The sequence below is a fragment of the Notamacropus eugenii genome, chromosome 6 (genome assembly GCF_028372415.1).
Source record: "Notamacropus eugenii isolate mMacEug1 chromosome 6, mMacEug1.pri_v2, whole genome shotgun sequence".
In the NCBI taxonomy this organism is placed as follows: Eukaryota; Metazoa; Chordata; class Mammalia; order Diprotodontia; family Macropodidae; genus Notamacropus; species Notamacropus eugenii.
In genome coordinates, this window is record NC_092877.1 from 321,774,691 (window position 1) to 321,797,295 (window position 22,605).

At 39.3% G+C, this 22,605-nt stretch overlaps 1 protein-coding gene across 1 annotated transcript in view; it reads left to right on the forward strand.

Moving 5' to 3' along the window:
* Positions 1 to 400: 400 nt before the first annotated feature.
* The window catches only part of ACSL3 (acyl-CoA synthetase long chain family member 3), an 87,692-nt gene continuing 65,487 nt past the window's right edge, over positions 401 to 22,605 (forward strand). The window contains exon 1 of the mRNA XM_072617947.1: positions 401 to 517. The gene's annotated coding sequence lies outside the window, so the exon portion shown is untranslated. The remainder of the gene's footprint in view (positions 518 to 22,605) is intronic.

The following is a 22,605-nucleotide window of genomic DNA, read 5'->3' on the forward strand; positions in this document are numbered from 1 at the left end:
GCCCAGCCGCAGCGGGAGAAGCCTGCGGCCGGGCGACTCTGGAGCCCGGGCCCAAATGACCTGTAGTAACCTCGCTCCTCCCTCTGTCCTCCGCTCGCTTTACTCTTCCCGGCCGGAATTCCATAGGCTCATCCTCTCACGCGCCACCACCGGCGGGCCAATGGGCGACGGCGGCTCCTGAATATGCAAACGAGCCGCTGGGAGGTGCGTGTCCCGGACGGTTCGGGACTTAACAGACACTGGCTTCCCAGCTCCCGAGAGTGGCGGCCGCATCGGTGGCCACGGGCTAGGGGCGGTTGGGACGCTGGGTGGCCCAGGAGGGAGGGACGAGGAGGAGGAGGAGGGCCTCGCTCCGCCTCGGAAGTGCGGCCGCGGGTCCTGAGCCCGGAGCCAGCGGGCGAGCAAGGGGGTGGGGTTGAATGCTTCCAGGCCTCTGGCCGGCTCGGCGCGGAGGCGGACGGGGAGCCGAGGCGCGGCGTGGAGAGCGGGCGTTCGCAGGCGGTGGCGCCGGCGCTGGGTGAGTGAGCGACGCACGCCCCGCAGGCCCATTGTTTTTCCTTCGGGTTAGGGCGAGCCGGCGGCCGGGCAGGGGCCGGGGAGCGTTGGCCGGCACGCGGGCCCCGCCCCCAGCCTCCCCCGCCGCCGAGGGCCCTCGGGGGCGCGCACGGGGCCGCGCCGGGGGGGAGATTGAGGGGGAGGGGGACGGGCGTGAGGCGTGCGCGCCCCCGGACCCGCGCGCCCCGGCCCGGCTTCAGCCCCTGGGCGGCCCTGGCTTGGGCGGGGGACCCGGAGCGGGAGGGAGGGAGTAGCCGGAGGCTGCGGCAATGCCGCGCTCCAACCCTCCGGAATGATGGGGGGGGGAGGGGGCGGGGCTCTGGGAGCCTCGCTGCCGGACCTGACAGCGTGGGGGCGAGGGGAGCAGAGCCTGGGGGAGGGGTCTGAGCATTGCTGCTGCATCAGCCTTAGCATGGGGGGAGTGTGGGGGAGATCCGGGCTGGGGGGCCCTGAGCATTGCTGCTGCTGCATCTGACTTGGCATGGGGGGGTGTGGGGGAGATCCGGGCTGGGGGGCCCTGAGCATTGCTGCTGCTGCATCAGCCTTAGCATGGGGGGGGGGGTGTGGGGGAGATCCGGGCTGGGGGGCCCTGAGCATTGCTGCTGCTGCATCAGCCTTAGCATGGGGGGGGTGTGTGGGGGAGATCCGGGCTGGGGGGCTCTGAGCATTGCTTAGAGGGGGAGAGTCTGGTGCTGCTTGGGAGCCTGGATCTGCACTGGGGTGGTAGAAGAGCCTGGTCTGAGGGGTAGGGGCTCTAAGAGCATTGCTGCCGCTGCTTAACGACTTAACGTGGGAGTGGGAGGGGGGGAACGAGGTCTGCTTGGGAAGGGGGCAAGTTTAAGAGCTTTGCTGCTTCTCCTGGATCTGGCTTAGTGGGGGCGGAAGAAGGAAAACCTGGCCTGGGCGCATGGAGGGTGGGGGGCCTTTTAGAGCATTCTGCTGCTGGATCCTGTTCAGGATGAAGGTGTGAAGGGGAGAAGTCTGGTCTGCATTGGGTGTGTGTGTGTTGTTAAGAGCTTTGCTGCTGCTGGATCTGGCTCAGCCTGGGGGTGGGAGAGGGAAAGGCAAAGCTTCTGGCTGGTCTGGATTGGAGGTGGGAGTGGGAGTTTTGTCTCCAAGTCTGTGTGTGATAGAAATTGAGGCATAAACTGGGGGTGGGAACGGGATTGAGTCTGAACCCATACCAGGGCCAAGCTAAATGCACCTGAAATTAGACTACTTTATTGTTGCGTTTTGGCAGTTTTTGTGCTGGAGGGTCAGGGAAATCTCTGGGCATGCAAGGTGGACGAAATTGGGTTACGGGGCCTACTCCACCAATCCAAATTGCCTTTGCTGTTTGGACAATACAAAGAATGTGCTATAGTTTTTTTGCTTGGGAAGTTACAGACATCCTTTTGAGAGCTTATTCTGATCCAGGCAGTCATTTGAGAATTAGTTACACTTATTTTTACCTTAGTGCATGTTGGAGACTTAATCAGGATTTAGAGCTAGAATGGGATCTTCCAGGTAATAAAGTCCAGCTTTTGAGAAGTGAGTTGCCCCAAGACTTTGCCACTTAGTATCTGTATGGCCTTGGACAGTTCAGTTCCTTTCAATAAAGCACTTCCTATGTGCAAATAACTTAACCTAAGGTCACAAATCTAGTAAGCTGCAGAGCCCAATCATTTCTAAAGCCAGCCCTTGCTCCCCACCCTAGTACAGACTTATAATTAGAAGAATTATAATTTAGAGGCCATCGAGTCCAGTAGTACCCTTACTTTACCGCTGAGAAGATTGAGGCACAGATGTTATGTAATCTGAGCAGGTAAGGGTCTGAAGCTGGATTTTGACCTGGGTCTTTCTGACATCCAAGTTTACTGCTATATTCCCTCCCTATACCATGCTGCACGTCTTTGACTTGGACATAAAAACCTTCACATTGCACGAACCCTAGAAAAAAAATAGATCTAGTGAAAATGCATGGGGGTGGCAGATCTTCAAAGTGGTGTTTGGCCATTTTTACCCTGAATTCTATGACTTAGGAGAGCTGTAGTTTGAAACATAACTCCTTCATGAAGTTTAAAAAGCCTTGTCCTGTGGATGTGTCTTGAATTAGCTCTTAAGGGTTTATATGTGAGGATGAATTAGTTCTTAAGACACATTTGGAGAATTCATTAAGGAAGCACTGTGTCATGGGGATGTAGTTATTTAGCACATTGTTATGTTGGTTTTCTTCCTTGTCATGCAGGTACCTTTTTCAATTGCTTCATTAGTTCCCTAGTCACCCCAATGAATTTTCTTTTTAGATTTAGGTCTCGCCAATTTCTCTCATTTAAAAAAAAAAATCTTGATGTCATCGGTGTGGTGTGGATTAAACTTGCTTGCATTTGAAAGAGCTGACTTCTCTTTGTCTTTAACAGGGTGCTTGACTGTACTCAAATCATTTAATCATTCCAGGTTTAAGTTTGGTGAGTTGGACCAGAAGATCTAAGGGCCGTTCCACTTCTAAATCCATGATCTTATTAATCCATTAAATGAAAGGGTTGAATCAGGTAATTTTAAGGTGTTTTCCAGTTTTGTGACTAGATTTTTCTTCAAAGGAAAGTCTTATTAGAAAACACAAATCATGAGTCTGAAACATGTGGAGTGAAGAGATCAAAATTCTGAGAACATTGAACATTTTTAGAGGCTTTATTCCTCCAGATTGCAGGTCCCAGAGCTAAAAGAGTAGTGGACTCTGGTCAGACTTTTCTGTTATAATGTGGATATGGAAGTCAAGTACTGTTTGTGCTCAGATACTAACACTGGACCCATGCACAATTGCATCACTTTGGATGCTTCTCAAAGCCAGATCTTCACAGATTTAGACAAAACTTGGTCATGGGAACCAAAACTTTGGGGTCAGCAGTTAATTCCCTCTTCTTTCACCTTTCATCTCTAGCATCCTTGCAGGCCATTTACCATGGAATGAATAAGATTGGTTTTCAGAATAAATAGCCACTCTGGGTCTGGCGCTGTTATAAGTGCTTTTTACCATTATTATCGCATTGATCAGACAAGTTCATCTTTGGTTTCTAAGATAAAAATAATAATGGCTAACATTTGTGTAGCGCTCATTCTGTGCCAGGCACTGTGCTGGATGCTCACTTGATCTTCAAGATAAGCTGAGTGCTGGTAGCATCTATGTGCTAAGGTCCTGATTTTAGCTACTTCCTTTAGTTTACTTGACCATTGACCTTCGTTTACCTAGTCTGGAGACATTCTAGCCTTTTAATAATATGATTTATCTTGAAATTTAATTTCACAAGAAAACAAATTCTTAAATCCCCTTTCGGTTATCAGACATGTTATAAATTCCTAAAAGGATTTGATTTTAAAATAACCTTTTAGATTTGTCTTTAAATAATGCTTCTTTATAATATTTCCCATTCTGCATGACTCCATTTGCTGTTCTTCTAAATGTAGTTATCTTTGTTTCTGACAGAGGTGGCCCTTCTTTTTGCCAAGGCCAGCCCCTTTGCATGTATGCTTTCTTGCAGTGGTCTGGAACTTAACCTGCAATATACCTCTGAGGTATGTCTGTACTCTCCTGCTCCTTTTCCCTGTTTGTTGAATTTCTCCTCACTATCTTTTACTGTTTTTTTGTCCAGGTCTGGCTACTTAAATGTGGGTCCTGTGTCCTAGACTTGATTCATACTCGTATTACATTCTCTCTGGGTGACCTCATCAGCTCTCATGGGTTTAGTTATCTCTATTCCAGTGACTCTCAGATGTATTTAATAATAATGATGGTGAGTGATGATAATTACAACAATAATTCGCAGTTACAGTACTTCAAGGTTTGCAAAGCATTTTATATATGTTAAAACTTAGTTGATTATCAAAACTTAGTTGTGATATTGTCATCATCTCCATTTTATAAGTGAGGAAACTGAGGCACAGAGCATGACTAGGTCACAGATTAGTCACATACAAGACTACCTGGGGCAGTATTTGAACTCAGGTCTTCCTCATTCTAAGTGCTCCTTGTTCATTGCTGTTGTTCATCATTCATTCTTGACAAGGACCAATGACGTCATGAGAATGAAGTCTTGACTTGCTTGTAAATTGGATTTAAGTGAGACAGAAGTGTCAGCCTCACTCTCTCCTCTAGAGTCGTTGGAAGCAAGTGAATCTTCCCAGAGATTCATTTCCTCATTACCAGTTGCCTGTTGGACATTTCACCTTGATATCCTGGAGACATATCAAATTACTATGTCCAAAATTGAAATTATCTTCTTTTCCTCCAAACTATCCCCTCTTCCACACTTCTATTTTCTAGTCTCCTAGGATCTTAATCTCAAGCATTATCTTAAACTTCTCACTATCCCTTTTTCCACATGTGCTATCAATCACCAAATCTTGTTATTTCTGCTTTCACATCATCCCCTATCAGACCACTTCTCTCCAACTCTCACAGCTACCACTTTAGTTCAGGTCCTACTGCACTCCTTTCTTCATTTCCACCTCATTCTTTACTTTTTCTTTTAGAGTGCTGTCTTCTGCATGAAACCTTTCTTGTTCTGCTAATATCCTTTCTCTCTAACTTGTCTTAACTACTTTGTGTACATTGGTATTTATTCATTTTACGTTTATGCTGCATATGTTTGAGTTTGTCTTCCCCGTTAAGATGTAAGGTCCTTGAGAGCAGCTATTGTTTTCATTTTTGTACTCATCTTACCAGCACAGCGACTGACTATATAGTAGGAGCTTAATAAATGTTCAGTCATTTTTCAGTCGTGTGTGACTCTTTGGTGACCCCATTTTGGGGTTTTCTTTTTTTTTTTTTCTTTTTTTTTCTTTTTTCTTTTTTAATGTTTAACAATCACTGCCATACAATTGAGATTTTATCCCCCCCACATCTACCCCCTACAACCCCCCTCCCTCCCCACGACTGCATACAATTCTGTATAGGTTCTACATATACTTTCCTATTGAGTACATTTTCACTATAGTCATGCTATGTAGTAGGACTAAAATAAATGGAAGAAATCATATAACAAATCAAAACATGATACACAAAAACATACACATACACAAACATGATCTGCTACATTCTGCGAATGACTTCCATATTTCTTTCTCTGAGTGTGGAAGGCATTTTGCCTTAGAAAACCACCATTGGGATTTTTTTTTTTAAGAAGTTCTTGCGTTATTACAAAATTCCAAGTCTACCAGAAAAAACTCTCACACACTGTGGTCGTTGCTGTGTACAAAGTTCTCCTGGTTCTGCTCCTTTCACTCACCATCAGGTCATATAAGTCCTTCCAGGCGTCTCTGAAGTCTTCTTGTTCATCATTTCTTATGGCACAATAGTACTCCATTACATTCATATACCATAATTTATTCAGCCATTCCCCAATTGATGGACATCCCCTTGACTTCCAGTTTTTGGCAACTACAAAGAGTGCTGCTATAAATATTTTTGTACATGTGGGACCCTTTCCCATTTTTATGATCTCTTGGGGATACAGTCCTAGTAGCGATATTGCTGGGTCAAAGGGTATGCACATTTTTGTAGCCCTTTGGGCATAGTTCCAAATTGCTCTCCAGAATGGTTGGATGCGCTCGCAGCTCCACCAACAATGAATTAGTGTTCCAACTCTCCCACATCCTCTCCAGCATTTATCATTTTCTTGTTCTGTCATGTTTGCCAATCTTATAGGTGTGATGTGGTACCTCAGAGTTGTTTTGATTTGCATCTCTCTAATCAATAGTGATTTAGAGCATTTTTTCATATGATTATAGATATCTTTAATTTCTTCTTCTGAAAATTGCCTGTTCATATTCTTTGACCATTTATCAATTGGGGAATTGGGGTTTTCTTAACAGAGATACTGGAATGGTTTGCCATTTCCTTCTCCAGCTCATTTTACACAGATGAGGAAAGGAAACTGAGGCAAACAGGGTTAGGTGACTTGTCCATGATCACCCAGCTAGTCTAGTAAGTGTCTGAGGCTGGATTTGATCTCAGGAAGATGAGTATCTGCTTTGCAAATGCCTTTAATAAGTACTTGTTAATTGATTTGTAGGCTGCACTGGTAGTTTTAGTGTGAAAACTTGCTTAAGAAGATCACATGCACCAGAATATCTTAACAGGTCTTTAAAATTAGGTTCCATCAACTTTAAAAATGGTATATTACTGGAAACCTTCAGTAACATATTGTTTTGAATTCAAATTGATACTTAATATATAGTTTTTAATTAACATTTTACCATGCATTTGTTATATTATTAATATTCATATAAAATTAATATACTGATACACACGTCATGAAAATTGAAATTTTCATGTAATACATCTTGAGCTTTTGTTCACTACTTGTTTAACAATGATTAAGTCTTGCAAACATATTAGGTATAGTAAACAATATGATTTCTGATAAAAAATAAGGTAGTTTAGCAAGGTGGCAATTCAGGGACCAATGGTAAACCAACACCTTTCTTTTCCTGTCTTTTCGTTGACTTGTTGACTATAGGGGTTTAACTAGATTTCTTTCCTGTCCTGCTTGTCAACTGAGATGCCTCTAAAGATAGTGGGAGCTTTATTAGCATTCCCTGTGCACTTGCATAGCACTGTTATCTGATGAGTAAGAGCCTTGAAGTTCCTTAATATGGCCCCTTGGGTGGTGTGAGTCATTTGGTACCTCCTATCTTAGCAATAAAGAAATAAAATCAGTTTTCAGATTATTTGGGTAATTAGGGTAGGAACCTTGCACATTTATTTCTGAAATCTTGGTTTCACAGATAAATCTTTTATGAAATTAGGTTTCTCAGCGTTGGTCATAGGAATTGTATATGACTGAAGGGGAAATGAATTCTATTAAGGTGCTAAGGCTATTTGAATGAGTTTATGTAGTCAGAGGAGGAGCATGATTAATGCTTGGCTATCCATGCTCACAGAACAAAGTTATTTTTGTTTCACTTTGACAGGTATTTTTTCTATTTATGTGTGCATTTTTCAGCAAAATAAAGAAACTACACTTCCTCTTCTCAGGAAGAGAAACACTTTCGAATATCTTTGCTCCTGCCTTTTTTTTTTTTTAACTCATTTCCTTTTCCATATTCCTTGCTGGAAATGGATTGTACTGGTTTTCTTGTGGATGGAAACCACTCGCCTCCCTTTTAAAAGTCAGTAATTCACATCTTTCCTGGGAAATCAGTATTTTGGTTGGATGGGCCTTGTCTTTCAGTTCTATTGAATTGGAGTAAATAAAATCCTGTTAATATAATAAAGTAAATTTCATAATTTTTGGGGGGTAAGGAGATTACTTAGTGCTCAATAGCTTAATAGAACTGATATTGATGAAAAAAATTTATTTTTTATTGTGAACTTAAATTATCAATAAACATAAATATTTCTGCAAAAAAGAGCAAAATGAGATTGCATATTAGTCTCTGAATCTTTTATGTACAGATTCTTTAAAAAATTTGTATTTTAAATTTAACAAAATAGTATCAACATTGCCTTTCTTGTTGGTATCCCGTTCTAAACTTCTTCTCCTCTTTTGTGTATTTTTGTTTCACTGATAACGTTTTTCTTCCTTTAAAAAAAAAAAAAAAATTACTATTGCTACTACCCTACCTCAACAACTGCACTTGCCCCACTCCCACATAAAATCTACCCTCCCTTGAAATAATATGTAGGCAAATGAAACAAATTCGTTATTGGTTATGTCTGAAATTGTATCTTTCATCCTGTACTTCTAGCCCATCTTTTCTCTGCCAGGAAGTGGAAGACATACTTTGATATCAGTCTTTTGGAATGATGGTTGGCTATTGCATTCATCAGGGTTTGTAACTTTTAGAGTTGTTTGCCTTTACCTTATTGTAGTCATTGATAAATTGTTATTTTGATTTTGATCACTTCATTCTGTATCAGTTCATACAAGTATTCCTAGGTTTCTCAGAATCTGTTCATTTTGTCATTTCTTACGGAAATATTCCTTTACATTCATGTTATCATATGTTCAGCTATTCCCTACTTGATGGTCATCCACTTTTTTCCAGGTGCTTCTTACAACAGAAAGTGATGTTACAAATATTCCTGTACATATGTGGGGGTCCTTTTCCTCTGACATTAACCTTCTTCAGGGTATAGGCCCAGTAATGGTGCTTAGATAGGGCAAAAGAATATGTACAGTTTGGTTGCTTTTTTGGTCTGTTTTCAAATAAGTTTACAGAACCATTGGACCAATTCAGAACTCCACCAACGAGGCATTAGTATGCAGTTCTCCCAAAGTTGTTCTGACAGTTATCTTTGTCCCTTTTCTCACTTTTGCTAATCTGAGGGGTATGAATTGGAACCTTCAGTTTTTTAAATTTTTATTTCTTCTTGTTATTTAGAGCATTTTCTGCCAGATAGTTGTTGATAGATTGCATATATTCTAGCTGATGCTGATTTTAATGACAAATATCCTTTTATTCCTGTACAAAAGTAAGGGATATCTCAATCTGTTGTTTCAGTCTTATGGTACTATGCTAATCTCAGTTTTCCTCTAATCTTTTTATCCCCTGATGCTTTTTGTGTGTGTATTTTTTTTGGTTTTGGTTCAGGGTACTTATATGACTATACTATTTCAGGGAAGCTTCATTTAATTATTTTAATTGGTTTTGGGCATGTCATTGCTTAACATTTTCCTGTATCTTTAAAAATTTATATCACCTATATTTCCCCCTGTGTTTTTCTTCTTTATTCCTCTCAGAGTCATCCTTTTAAAAAAAATAGTTTTTCAAAAAAAAAAAAAGAGAAGAAAAATTGAGCAAAAACAATCAGTACATCAATGCCCCCCCCCCAACTTGTGTTTGTTTTCCTCAGCTGATTTCTTGATAGTAGTGCATCTCTTGTATTTCTTGACTCTTACAGGTTTTATATATCTCCATCCTTTCTTCTCCTCAGTTTGCATACTTTTTTGCTCTTAATATTTATTCTCATTCCTTTGTAATTCTACCTGCCTATTTTATCATCGTTCTCAGTGTGTAGTCACGTTTTTACATTGTGACTACCCACTGAGGTGTAGCTTGGCATAGTGGAGTGGACTTAAGGCCCTCCCCAGGGTTGGTAAAACCTGAGTGTAAGTCCTAACTTTAACACATGCTAGCTCTCTGACCGTAGAAAAATAATTTCTCAGTCTCCCCAGGCAACTCAAAGTGCAAGTGAATTGATATTCTGTGCCTGTGGAGGGAGTTTCTACATTAGGAGTTCTCTAAATGGATGAAATCACACTGATGCCTCTCCCCATGAACAACAATCTGTTACCAAAAAAGGTTTCAATAATACTCTTTTTTTAAAAAAACGTCTTTTACCAACATGTACAATGTAATCCTCCCCTAGCCTCTCTTATCAAACAAATATTTTTCTAGAAATTGAATTAATACTTTAGGCAGGACTGAAGTATGTGTCTTATTCTATTCTTGTGGTCCATTATGAGATATTTGTAAAAAGTGCTTAGCATCTAGTAGTTGCCAAGTGTTGTCTGTTCTCTCTGCATCTGTTGTTCCTACATCTCCACTCACATGACTACCCTCATTCAATTCCTGATTACTGCTCACCTGATCTGTTGAATTGTGCAGTGGTCTTCTAATTAGTTTCTCTGCTAAAACAGCAGCTTATCATTTCTTTTTATTTTAATTAAATTGATATATTTTGCTTTTATATCATCTAAATTTCCTTCTGTATCCACTCCTTCCCACTTCTTCCTCCTGGAAATCCTTCATAATAATTTTTTAAAAGAAGAAGTGAAAGAAAAATCAAGAAAACCACCCATTATTCTGGAGGAAATAATTGGACAGTACATGGAATGTGCCATCCTTGTAGACCCCTCCTTCTTCATGTCTCTTCTTTGGGGCCAAACTTGCTCTTTGTGTCTTTGCTGCATTTAATTTTGACTGTTTCATGGTTGTTCTTTTACATGTAGTGTTGTAATAATTCTGTATTTTGTTTTCTTTCCTCTGCTTACTTCAGTTTGTATCAGTTCATGTTAATCTTTTCATGCTTCTCTGTATTCCTCATTTGTCATTTCTTATAGCACAGTCATTTTTCAATACATTCATGTACTACAATTTGTTTAGCCATTCCGCAATCAGTGGGTATCTACTTTGTTTTCAGTTCTTTGCTATCATGAAAAGTACTAGCTAACGCTTCTTTATTTGCCCTGGTGATGATTTTATTTTTCAGGAGGTGGTGGAATCAAGAAGAGGAAATTGTTTTCTGGATCTGATTCTTCCTAAAGGGAGAAACTGGTTACTTCACCTTGAAGGTTTGTGATAGAAGAGAGTAAATCCAGGTATACTGTGACATGAACTTAAGATTTGGAGAAAGTATAGTTCACAGAGTTCTGAGGAAATATAGGTAAGATACTGTAGGCTAAAGTATTTCAGGAAAAGTCACCTCAGCAGATGCTTAAGGATGAAATTCTGAAGGTATAAAGAGGATTCTTATGAGGAGGAAAAATGGAATTTGTCTGAAGAGACATGTGGGTGTACAGGGAACTCACCAAGGAACTTAGATTTTAAGAAGAAATGTGCAGATATAAAAGGAAGATCAGTAATAGAATATAAATAAGTAGCATGTCATGGTCTTGTAAAAATTGTGTCGGGAATGCTCAGAATGAGGTAAGGTTGGTGGGAGAAGCAAAGAACAACATGAAGTTTTTGTTTGTTTTTAGCTATAAAAGGACACAATAACTGACAGCAGTGAGAAAAGATGAGTTACTTAGTGTTTTCTGTTCTCTCTTCAAAGGAGGTCAAAATGATAGAGCAAAAATGACTTTTGAAGTTGATATCCAAAACTAGTATGAATTCAAGTCAACTGGCTCAGGTGAACTATATTCAGGGTCCTGAAAGAACTTGTAGATGTGATTGCTGAGTCTCTTATCAATTGATGTTTGAAAAATAGAAAATTAGAGAGATGCCACAAGATTAGGGAAGGGCAAACATTGTTCTTGATTTTTAAAAATATGGAAGAGAATAACGCCTGCCAATATAGATCGGGAAAGTTAACTTGGATTTTAAAAATAAAGAGAACATGTAGGTAGGAAAATGGTGTTTACAAAGGCTTTGTCAAGAATATGTCATGCCACATTAACTTCATTTCCTTTTTTTTTTTTTTTTGATAGTATCAGTAAATTTGTAGATGAGGGGAGGATACTGTAGATATGTGGCTTAGGTAGAATTTAGCAAAGGATTTGATAAAAGTATCTAATACTGTTCTTGTGGAGAAGGTGGAGTTAGATGATACTGGTAGGTGAATAGAGAAATGGTTGGATGACTGACTTCAACAGAATTGTTGTGGATGGTTCACAGTACACATAGTGATAGGTCTTTTATAGAGTATTCCAGGAGTTTGTGCTTGATTTTTTGGGCATAGATGGCATACTCATCAAATTTGCAGGTGATCCCTGGGAGTCATAGTTAACTACTGATGAGAAGTCAGGATCCAAAAGAAACTTGATGAGCTCTAGAGTATTGGACTTACTTTTGTCTTTCACTTGAGTACAAAAAAAGAAATCAACTCCATAAGTATAAGATGGGGAAAACATAATTAGAATGCAGTTATTCTGAAAAGGATTTGGTAGTTTTAGTGACCGCAAGTTTACTATGAGTCATTACTGGGATGAGCTAATGCAATCCTAGGTGACATTTAGAGGGATATGGCTTCCAGGAATAAAGAAATGACATTCCCACTCTACCCTAATTAGGTCTCATCTGTACTAAAATGTTCAGGTCTGGGTGCCATGATTTAAGAAAAACATTGATAAACTGGCGAGTATCCAGCGGAGGGCAATAAAGATGGGAAAGGACCTTGGATCTGTGATACATCAGGAAGAACCTGGTGGTTACAGTGGAATTCCTGTTGTGTATGGGCTGAACTGGATAGCTACTTACCTCCCTTCCTGCTCTCAGATTCTGTGAAGTCTCTCCTTTACTATCCAATCTCCCCACAGCTACCAAAGCAATACTCAGGCCTAAAGCATAGGTCTGACCACAAGTAGGCCTGATCCTGCTGGAGAAGGTAAGTCTGGCCCCAACTTAACCTTTGTAGCCATTACAGATCATCTAATGAATAGACGCGGTATGTGTCACATGCCTTTTCCTTTACTGTCTTTGGTCCTGACACATCTTCACACGTCACTACTCCTGCTCCCATCTCCATGTTTCTGTTTTGGCTGCTCTTCCCTATGCCTGAAATGTACTTGCCTTCTCCTCACTTCTGCCTCTTAGACTCTTTCATTTCCTGCAAAGTTCATTCTAGATGCTACTTTAGTAGTGAATCCTTTCTTGTTTCATCTATCTGCAAATGCCTTGTATACGTTTCCTGTGTGCATATGTGTGTATGCGCACATTGTCTCCCTTCATAGAATGTAAGTTTTTGAATACAGGAGCTGTTTTACTTTTTGCTAGAATCTAGAATAGTACCAAGTAATAGAGTGTTGTTGTTCAGTTGTTTCAGTCATGACCAACTCTTTGTGATGCCCATTTGGTGTTTTCTTGGTAAAGGTGCTGGAGTGGTTTGCCATTTCTTCTCCAACTCATTTTATAGATGAGGAAACTGAGGCAAAGAGGGTTAAGTTACTTGCCAGGGGTCATCCAGCTATTACCTGAGGCTGAATTTGAACTCATTTCAGGTACAGCACTGTCTCCACTACCACCTACCTTCCCAGAAGTAATATTGTAGACCCTTAATAAATGAATCTTAATATAATTTGATTCATGGATGATTTATAAACATTTATTGAATGAATACTTTAGCAAGAATTACTTTCTTGGTACATGAAATTTAAAGGTCAGCTAAGACAAAGCCTTGTTCTCATGGGCTTAGAATTTGATACCATGCTCCTTAATGTTTTTTTTTTTTTTGTATCATGGATTTCTTGTGAGGTGTGTAGATCTCATTTCATTATAAGGTTTTTAAATGGATAAAATGAAATACATAGGATCACAAAGAAAATCAGTTATATTGAAATATTTATCAAAATATTTCCCCCCAAATTAAAAGATTTTAGGTTAAGGTTTAATAGGATGATATGATAAACAGTAATAGTAAATTATAAATGATAAATGCATGTACAAAAGTGCAAACAACCATGTACTTGATCTAACATTGTTAGCTGGTTCTGTAAAAACTCAGGGAAAATGTTGTCACTAGGACATTTCTCTTGGACTAAAATCTTATTATAGGAAGATCCTGTTCCTGAGCAGTCAAAATCTGAATTATAAAAGTTTAAAATAAATCTTTGTAAAAGAGAAATGATACATTATAATAGGGAATGGAAATGTTTGGCATTTGGTTAAGCAGAGCTGCTTATACCCTCAGGCTGAGTGGGACTGCTTGGTGTGGGTGCTGTTCCTTGAAGTAGGTGCTGAGAAATTCTGTTGCTTCTTTTGAGGATGAGCCAAAGTTTCTGAGAACCCAGCCTATCTATAGGAAATGGAATGAATGATTTTGGTAGTAGATTCCTGGATCTCCATTGGCTGAATGATAGCTTGATAATATCAGGGAAAAAAAGAGGGATAAAAATAGTGCTTTTTGCCAGACACTGGGAGCAAAAAATCTTAGATTTCACTGAAACCACTCATTTTCCTTTCTTGTCAGAAGAACCAAATAACTTTTAAAAGAACATCAGCTACAAATAATAAATATTATAACACTCCTTAAATTAGTTAAGGTCATTACTCTGGATTAATTGAACTTTTGATGTGTCATATAGCCATAGGTAAAAGGTAGTTAGGGTCAGAACTTTTAATGGAGAAGAAAATCTAATAACAGGTTATCAAAGGGAAAGTCTAAAAACCTGAAACCTAAATGCTTCCTTTTTGTTAGGTCTGAAGGTACAAACCTGAAACTCAGAATTATTGAATCATTGGTTTTCAGAGTTGTTAGGAACCTCAGTGACCATCTACTTCAACCCATACCAGAAAAAGTATCTTCACTGCAACTTATCTGATAAGTTGTTATTACACTCCTTGTTAGAGGATCCCTGTATCACCAAGGCAATATTCACAGCACTGGTGGTGACTGAATATGCCAGAGTAGTTCTCAGTCGCAAAATACAACAGACTTTCCATATAGAAGGCAGAAGAAAAACATTTATTCAGACATCAGAAAGCCAAATGAGTCACAATAACCAAAAAATCGATACACTTTAGCACTGCAGGAAGCAAAGGCATTTCCAAGCATCTTCCCCTTTCCGCCCTTCCCCCCTTCCCACAAACACCAGCCTAGCTGTCTGCTTGCCAGTGTCTTTCCCAGCTCTGACTAACCTGACTGACTTACTCTCAGCTTTTCTCTACCCTTCTTGTTCTGCTGTTTAGCATGCTCCTCCCACCTCGTGTGACTTAGGCATCCATGTGATTTAAGCAGATCACATGGGCCTATTAATGAATGGAAAGATCTTCCCATTTAAATTACTGTTACAATCTCCCAATATGAGAACTCACAGTCTCTTGAGGTAGCCATTCTACCTTCAGAGATTCACATTGTTTGGAAGTTTCTTCTGGTATCTAGCCTAAATTTTCCTCTTTGCAACTTTGACCCATTCCTTGTGATTCTGCTCTCTCTGGCTAAACAGAACAAGTCTGATCCCCACTTCTACACGGTATCCATTTCAGTTCTTGGAAGACAGCCTTTCCTGAATCTTCTCTAAGATGATAATCTCTAGTTCCTTCTACTGATCCTCATGGCATGAACTTCAAAGCCCTTCATCATTCTAATTTTCTTCCTCTGACTCTTCAGTTTAACAATGGCCTTTCTAATCTGTGGTGTCAAAAAACTACACTTCAGATGTAGTCTGACCAGGACACAGCTCCTTGAAATGGTATCATGTCCTTTTTTGGGGGGAGCTATGCCTCTCTTTTTAAAAATTTCTAATTTAGTTTTAACATTCCTTTAAAATGTTGAGTTCCAGATTCTCCTCTTCTTTCCATCCTTCCTTGACCCAATGAGAAGGCAAACAATGTATCAATCATACATGTGAAATCATGGAAAACAGTTCTGTATGAACCATATTGCAATAAAAGAGAAAATTATACTTCGGCTTGCACTTGGAATTCATCAGTTTGTTGTCTAGATACAGGTGGATAGCAGTTTTTCACGAGTCCTTTGGAATTGTTTTGGATCACTGTATTGATAATAGCAGCCAGATCTTTTACAGTTGATCATTATTACAACACTGCTATTACTGTGCACAGTGATCTCCCAGTTCTTCTCCTTTTACTTTATATCAGTTCATATAGGTCTTCACTTATTTTTTTCTGAAACCACTCCCCTAGTTATTTTCCACAGCACAGTGGTACTCCATCACAACCCTATGCTACAACTTGTTTAGCCATTCCCCAATTGAAGAACATCCCATAATTTCCAATTCTTTGCCAACACAAAGAGCTATTGTAAATATTTTTGTATATTTAGAAACTTTTCCTTTTTCTCTGATAGCTTTGGGGAATAGACCGAGTAGTGGTTGTCGGCTGGACTAGAAATAGTCTCCAAGGGTGACAGAGCAAAACAAAGTAGGCTAGGCACAGGAGAGTTAAGAATCAAACAGAAGTTTAATTTCAAAGTGAGGAAAATGACTTGCAGGTAAGGACACATGCACAGGAGTCCAGCTTTTAGTGGGTGGGATCCAGAGCACTGTGGGGAGATCTCAATACTTATACTAGTGGCTGTGCAGTGAGCTGTAGCTCAGGCAGTGAGAGGTAACTGGAACAATGTGACAAGTTTGATTCATAGCAGGACTTCTGACTGAACATGGGTACCGCAGGTACTTGTCCAAGCTCAGAGACCAGCCGATGCTGGTGTGAAACAATTCTGGGATTTTGCTGGAGCCCAGATCATCCAGAGAGTGAGCGCTAAGGATTGTTATGTCAAGCTCAGGGCACAGCTTGCTTGCTGGGCCTTAGCTCTGGAAAGCAGGGTCTCCTAATACCTAGTTATTGGGTATTAGCTTAATGACCTTTGGGCACAGTTCTAGTTTGTTCTCCAGAATGATTGGACTGGTTCATTACTCTACTGGTAGTTCATTAATGTGCCTATTTTCTCTCATCCCCTTCAGCATTTGTTGATTGGTGTGAGGTGGTACCTCAGAGTTGTTTTAATTTGCCTTTCTTTAATCAATATAATGACTTAGAGCACTTTTTCATATGACTGTAGATAGCTTTGATTTTTTTTCTTCTGAAAACTGCCTTTCTAAAAAGGCATTTGGTTATTTGGGGAATGGATCTTATTTTTATAAATTTGATGTAGTTCTCTATATATTTGAGAAATGAGACCTTTATCAGAGAAACTTGCTATAAGAATATTTTATATTACTTCATTGTCTATGTAGCTTTTTAGCAAAATGTAGTTACCCTGATTATTTCTAGGTCTTATTTTTTTTTGCTTTTGATTTGTCTGAGATCATGATTGCTACACCTGCCTTTTTTACTTCAGATGAAACAACAGATTTTACCTCAATCCTTTACTTTAACTCTGCATGTCATTTTCAGGTATGTTTCTTGTACACAGTGTATTATTGGATTATGGTTTCTGATATATTTTTCTATCTGTTTCTCTTTATGAGTTAGCTCATCTCATTCACATTCACAGTTAACGATTACTATGTATTTCTTTCCATCCTATTTTTTTTTGTTTATTGTTCTCTCTCTCTTTACCCTGTCCTTCCTCAAAATGTCTGTTTTGCTTCTGACCTCTTCACTTAATCCACCCTCCCTTTTATCATCTCCTATTTCTTCCCTACCTCCCCATATCTCTTATCCCCCTTTCCTCCTATTTCTCTGCTGGGTAAGATAAATTTCTGTACTCAGTTGAGTGTATGTGTATATGTATATATATTCTTCCCTCTTTGAATGAATTCTGATGAGAAGTTCAAGCATGGCCCACCACCATTCCATTTCTCTTTCCACTATAAAAACTCTTATATGTGACAATATTTTCCCCATCCTACCTCTCCCTTCCCTTTTCTCCCAGTGGATCCCTCATTCTCACTCCTACATTTTATTTTTTTTTAGATCATCTCAACATATTTGACTTATATCTGTGCCCTCTATCCATGCAGACTCCTTCTACTTGCCCTAATAATGATAAAGTTCTTACAAGTTATATGTATCATCTTCCTATATCAGAATGTAAACAGTTTAACTTCATTGAGTCCCTTATATTTTCTCACATATGATTAACTTTTTAGATCTTTTGAGTCTTGTGTTTAAATGTTACATTTTCTGTTCAGCTCCGGACTTTGCATCAGGAATGCTTGGAAGTCCTCTAATTAAATATCCTGTTTTTTGCCCCTGAACAATTACACTCAGTTTTCTACTTGGGTTATTCTTAGTTGCAATCCTAACTTTTTACCTTCTGGAATATATTCCAAGCCCTCCACTTTTTTAACATGGAAGCTGCTAAATCTTATGTGATCCTGACTGGCCACATGATATTTGAACTCTGAATTTGGCTATAATATTCTTGGGAGTTTTAGGGATCTCTTTCTGGAGGTGATTGCTAGATTCCTTCAATTTCTATTTTACCCTCTGGTTCTAGGATATAAGGACAGTTTTCCTTGATAATTTTTTGAAACGTGATATCGCTCTTTTTTTGATCATGGCTTTCAGGTAGTCACATAATTTTTAAATGATCTCTCTAGGTGCCAGAGGCTAAGAGGGGTTGATGGTTGTAATGGATGTAATCCAATTGGAAAAGTATAAATAAAGGTCATCTGTTAATGCCGAAAGGGTTTGGAGAGGCAGAGACGTAGGTGGCTCATACAATGGTGAAGTTTGGAACAACCTTTGTGGGTGTGTTGAGTCAATAAAGGAAGGATTGATGCCTCTGAAAAGGAGCCCATTTGAGAGTAGGTTAAAATACATCTGTAGTCAAACCAGTACCATATTTGTGTGACTTCACATAGCTTGTGCATAGGAATGTAGAAGATAGGTAGGTGACAGAGATAACTCATTGTTGGGATTTAAAACATCAGAAGGGTTTGAGGGAGGAAAATGAAGCATTCCCAGGGGCGTTGCCCGGGAAAGACATGGAGTAACTTGATATTGTGATATGAAGAATTGGTTTAGAAGGCAGATGAGAGAGATGGAAGATGAAGAAATTATGATCATCCCCCTGTGTGCGAGTTGGATAGAAGGTACAGATTATAGGAGCTGAGGTTCTAAAATAAGTGGTCAGTATAACTAAGGGGACATCAGTATGTATGTTGAAGTCCTCAAGTATGAGGGGCAGGGGTTGGAGTGGAGAAGCCCAGGAACTGATGAGGTACAAGCCCAAGCCAAAACCTTTTTCCCTTGGAATGGAGGGGGAGGGAGGGCCTCCTTGGATTCCCCTTCCATTTCTCCCAGGCCAGATACTCCCTATTTTCTATTTAGCTTTCTTTTGATATTCCTCCCTTTGATCCTATTACCAGCCACTCCCATCAGGATCCTCCCTGGGTTTGATCCATGGAGACCTTCCCTGGGACCCCAGACTACCTGACTACACCTGCTTCTGGCCCAGGCCCTCCACTGTCTGATATCTCCTGATTGCCTCCAGCTGTTTCCAACACTTGACCAGTCACCCCCTCCTTGGACTTCTCAAGATTCTCCCTAAACCCCCCCTCCTCCCATCACCCTGGACTACCAGATCACCCCCAGATCCCTCCTACAGTCTTTTCTGTATTTAAGGTCCATCTTGCCTCCATGAAGGCACTCAGATTCAGGCCAGCTCAGACTCTGTCCAGCTGAGATTCTATCAGGCCCACTTGTGAATACAAGTTTTACAAATTTTTAGGCTCCTTAAGAGCCAGCCCAAGGTGGTGAATCTTTAATAAACTTTGTCTTTCTTTGATTTTAAAAAGGTTTGAGTCGAATTCATTTGAGCAGGACCCAGCGTATATGGATCTTGGGGTCCCCAGCACTCCTAAACCTCATCAGAACCAGATGTTAGAGTCCTTGAAAAAGGAGGGAGAATGACCTGGTGGCTGGTATATAACAGGAAACAAAATCTGCTTGTTAAGTGATGGTTTTGGAAGGTCTAGAAGTGGCAGTAAAGAGGAAGAAATGTATCTAGTCCTTTTTATGGTCCAGAGTATTGCTTGGAGGCATGAGAAATTATGTAGCCAGTTACTGGAAAGAGTGGCCAGGAATCATCTGGGGGTAGTAGGATGAGGGAGATACCAGGTTTGTGACAGTGCAAGAAGACAGCATAATCTAAAGAAGGCTTAACACGAGTGGAAAGTTGTTACCATTAGAATAAGGATTCCAGAGGTCATGAAAGAAGAATCAAAGCTGGAGGGAAGGATGTAGCTGAGGCAGATGAGGTTGAGGAATCTAGTAGTTGCCACTAAGTCTACAAAACATTTATGAAGTACTTAACTATGTGATGTGACTGGCTCTATGCCAAGAGCTAGGGATACAAAGAAAGGCACTTCACATTCTCATGGAGAAATTGCAAATAATTAGGTATATACAAGATAAATAAGGAGTAGACTGAAGGTAATTTAAGAGGGAAGGCCTTTTTAGCAGTATGTATGTGTTTTGGAAGAGAGGCCTCCTGTATTTTGTGCTTTGGCAGATACTCAGTGATACTGATTTGATTTTTCTCCCGTTTAGGAGAGAGGTGTTTGATGGGAAAGGAGGCAGAGAATTCTGGGTTCTCGTTAATTATGATGAACAGAGGTCTGATTGATTGTCCATATAGGGGCAGCCTCCCCAGGCCTCTTTTCCCATTAATATGAAGCCTCTTTGTCCACGTGATTAAATATAAAGTTAGATTAAGATTGATTAAAGGAAGCCTAAGGTTAGCCCAGATGCATAATCTACAGTAAGATATGCCACTGTATAGGAAAGGACTAGGGTTTCCAGTAAGAGATTCTTTTGGGCTTAGTATACAAGAGGCTGTTGGCTAGTTGGTATAGCTATAAGGTGGAGGCCTGACTTTTTCCTTTGGTGCATTTCATTTATTTATTCACTTTCTCATTTATCTATCTATTTATTTAAATTTCTTTATTTATTTGTAGTTTCCTGCATTCACTTCCAGAAGCTTTTTTTATACCATATTCTTTTTTTGCTTTAAATTAATTTATTTAGTTTTAGTTTTCAACATTCACTTCCATAAGCTTTTGAGTTTTAAATTTTCTCCCCCTTTTTTCCCTCCCCCCCTCCATGACAGCATGCAATCTGATATAGGCTATATATACATTCATATTAAACATTCATATATATTAAACATTCATATATATTAAAAATTCATATATATACATTCATATTTTCACGTTAGTCATGTTGTAAAGAAGTGTCAGGACCAATGTGAGGAACCTCAAGAAAGAAGAAAAACAAAACAAAACAAAACAACAAAAATAAGAGAGCAAATAGTGTACTTCGATCTACATTTAGAATATAATTTTTTTTTCTGAATGTGGACAGTATTTTCCACCTTGAATCTTCTGGAGTTGTATTAGATCCTTGCATTGCCAAGTCTATGAAAGTTAGACTTTCCATCTTCCAATGTGGCTATTACTGTGTACAATGTTCTGGTTCTGCTCACTTCACTCAGCATCAGTTCATATAAGTCTTTGCAGATTTTTCTGAAGTCTACATGTTCATCATTTCTTTATAGTACAATAAATTGTACAATAGTACAATTACATTTACATACCACAACTTGTTTAACTATTCCCCAATCAGAGGGTATCCTCTCAGTTTCCACCACAAAAAAGAGCTGTTATAAATATTTTTGTACCCTGTAGATCCTTTTCCCATTTTTATGATCTCTTTGGGATACAGACCTAGAAGTGGTATTTCTGGATCAAAGAGTATGTACAAAATTTTATAGCCCTTTGGGCATAGTTCCAAATCCACCAACAATGCGTTAGTGTTCTAATTTTCCCATCTTCTCCAACACTTATCACTTTCCTGTTTTGTCATGTTAGTCCGATAGGTGTGTTGTAGTATGGCAAGAATTGTTTTGATTTGCATTAATCTAATCAATAGTGATTTGGAGCATTTTTTCACATGACTATAGATAGCTTTATTTCTTTATCTAAAAACTATCTGTTCTTATCCTTTGACCATTTATCTACTGGGGAATGACTTGTATTTTTATAAATTTGACTTAGTGCTCTATATATTTTAGGAATGAGGCCTTTATCAGAGACAGTGGCAGTAAAAATTGTTTCCCAGCTTTCTGCTTCCTCTCGGTTGCATTGGCTTTGTTTGTGCAAAACCTTTTCAATTTAATGTAATCATAATCATCTGATTTGCATTTCATAATGTTCTCTATCTCTTATTTGGCCATAAATTCTTCCCTTCTCCATAAATCTGACAGAGCATCAGTCTTTATATTTAACTTATGTACCTATTTTGACTTTATCTTGGTATAGGATATAAGATGTTAGTCTACGCCTAGTGTCTGCTGTACTATTTTCTAGTTTTCTTAGCAGTTTTTATTATATAGTGTTCTTATCTCAGAAATTGGAATCTTTGGATTTATCAAATAGTAGATTACTGTAGTCACTGACTATTGTGCCTAACCTATTCCACTGATCCATCACTCTGTTTCTTAGCCAGTACCAAGTAGTTGTGATGATTACTGTTTTATAATACAATTTAAGATCTGGTACTGCTAGACTCTTCCTTTGCATTTCTTTTCGTTAATTTCTTTGATATTCTGGACCTTTTGTATTTTTTTTTTTTTTTGCTATATAATTTTTTGGTAGTTTGATTGGTATGGCACTAATTAAGTAAATTAATTTAGGTAGAATTGTCACTTTTATTATGTTAGCTCAGCCTACCCACGAGCAAGTGATATTTTTTCCAATTATTTAGATGACCATTTGTGTGAAAAGTGTTTTGTAATTGTGTTCATATAGTTCCTGGATTAGGTAGACTCCCAAATATTTTATAATGTCTGCAGTACCTTTAAATGTAATTTCTTTATTTCTTGCTTTTGGGCTTTGTTAGTAATATATAGAAATGCCAATGATTTAGGTGGGTTTATTTTTATATCCTGCAACTTTGTTACATTTATTTTTTTAAGTAATTTTTTCACTTGATTCT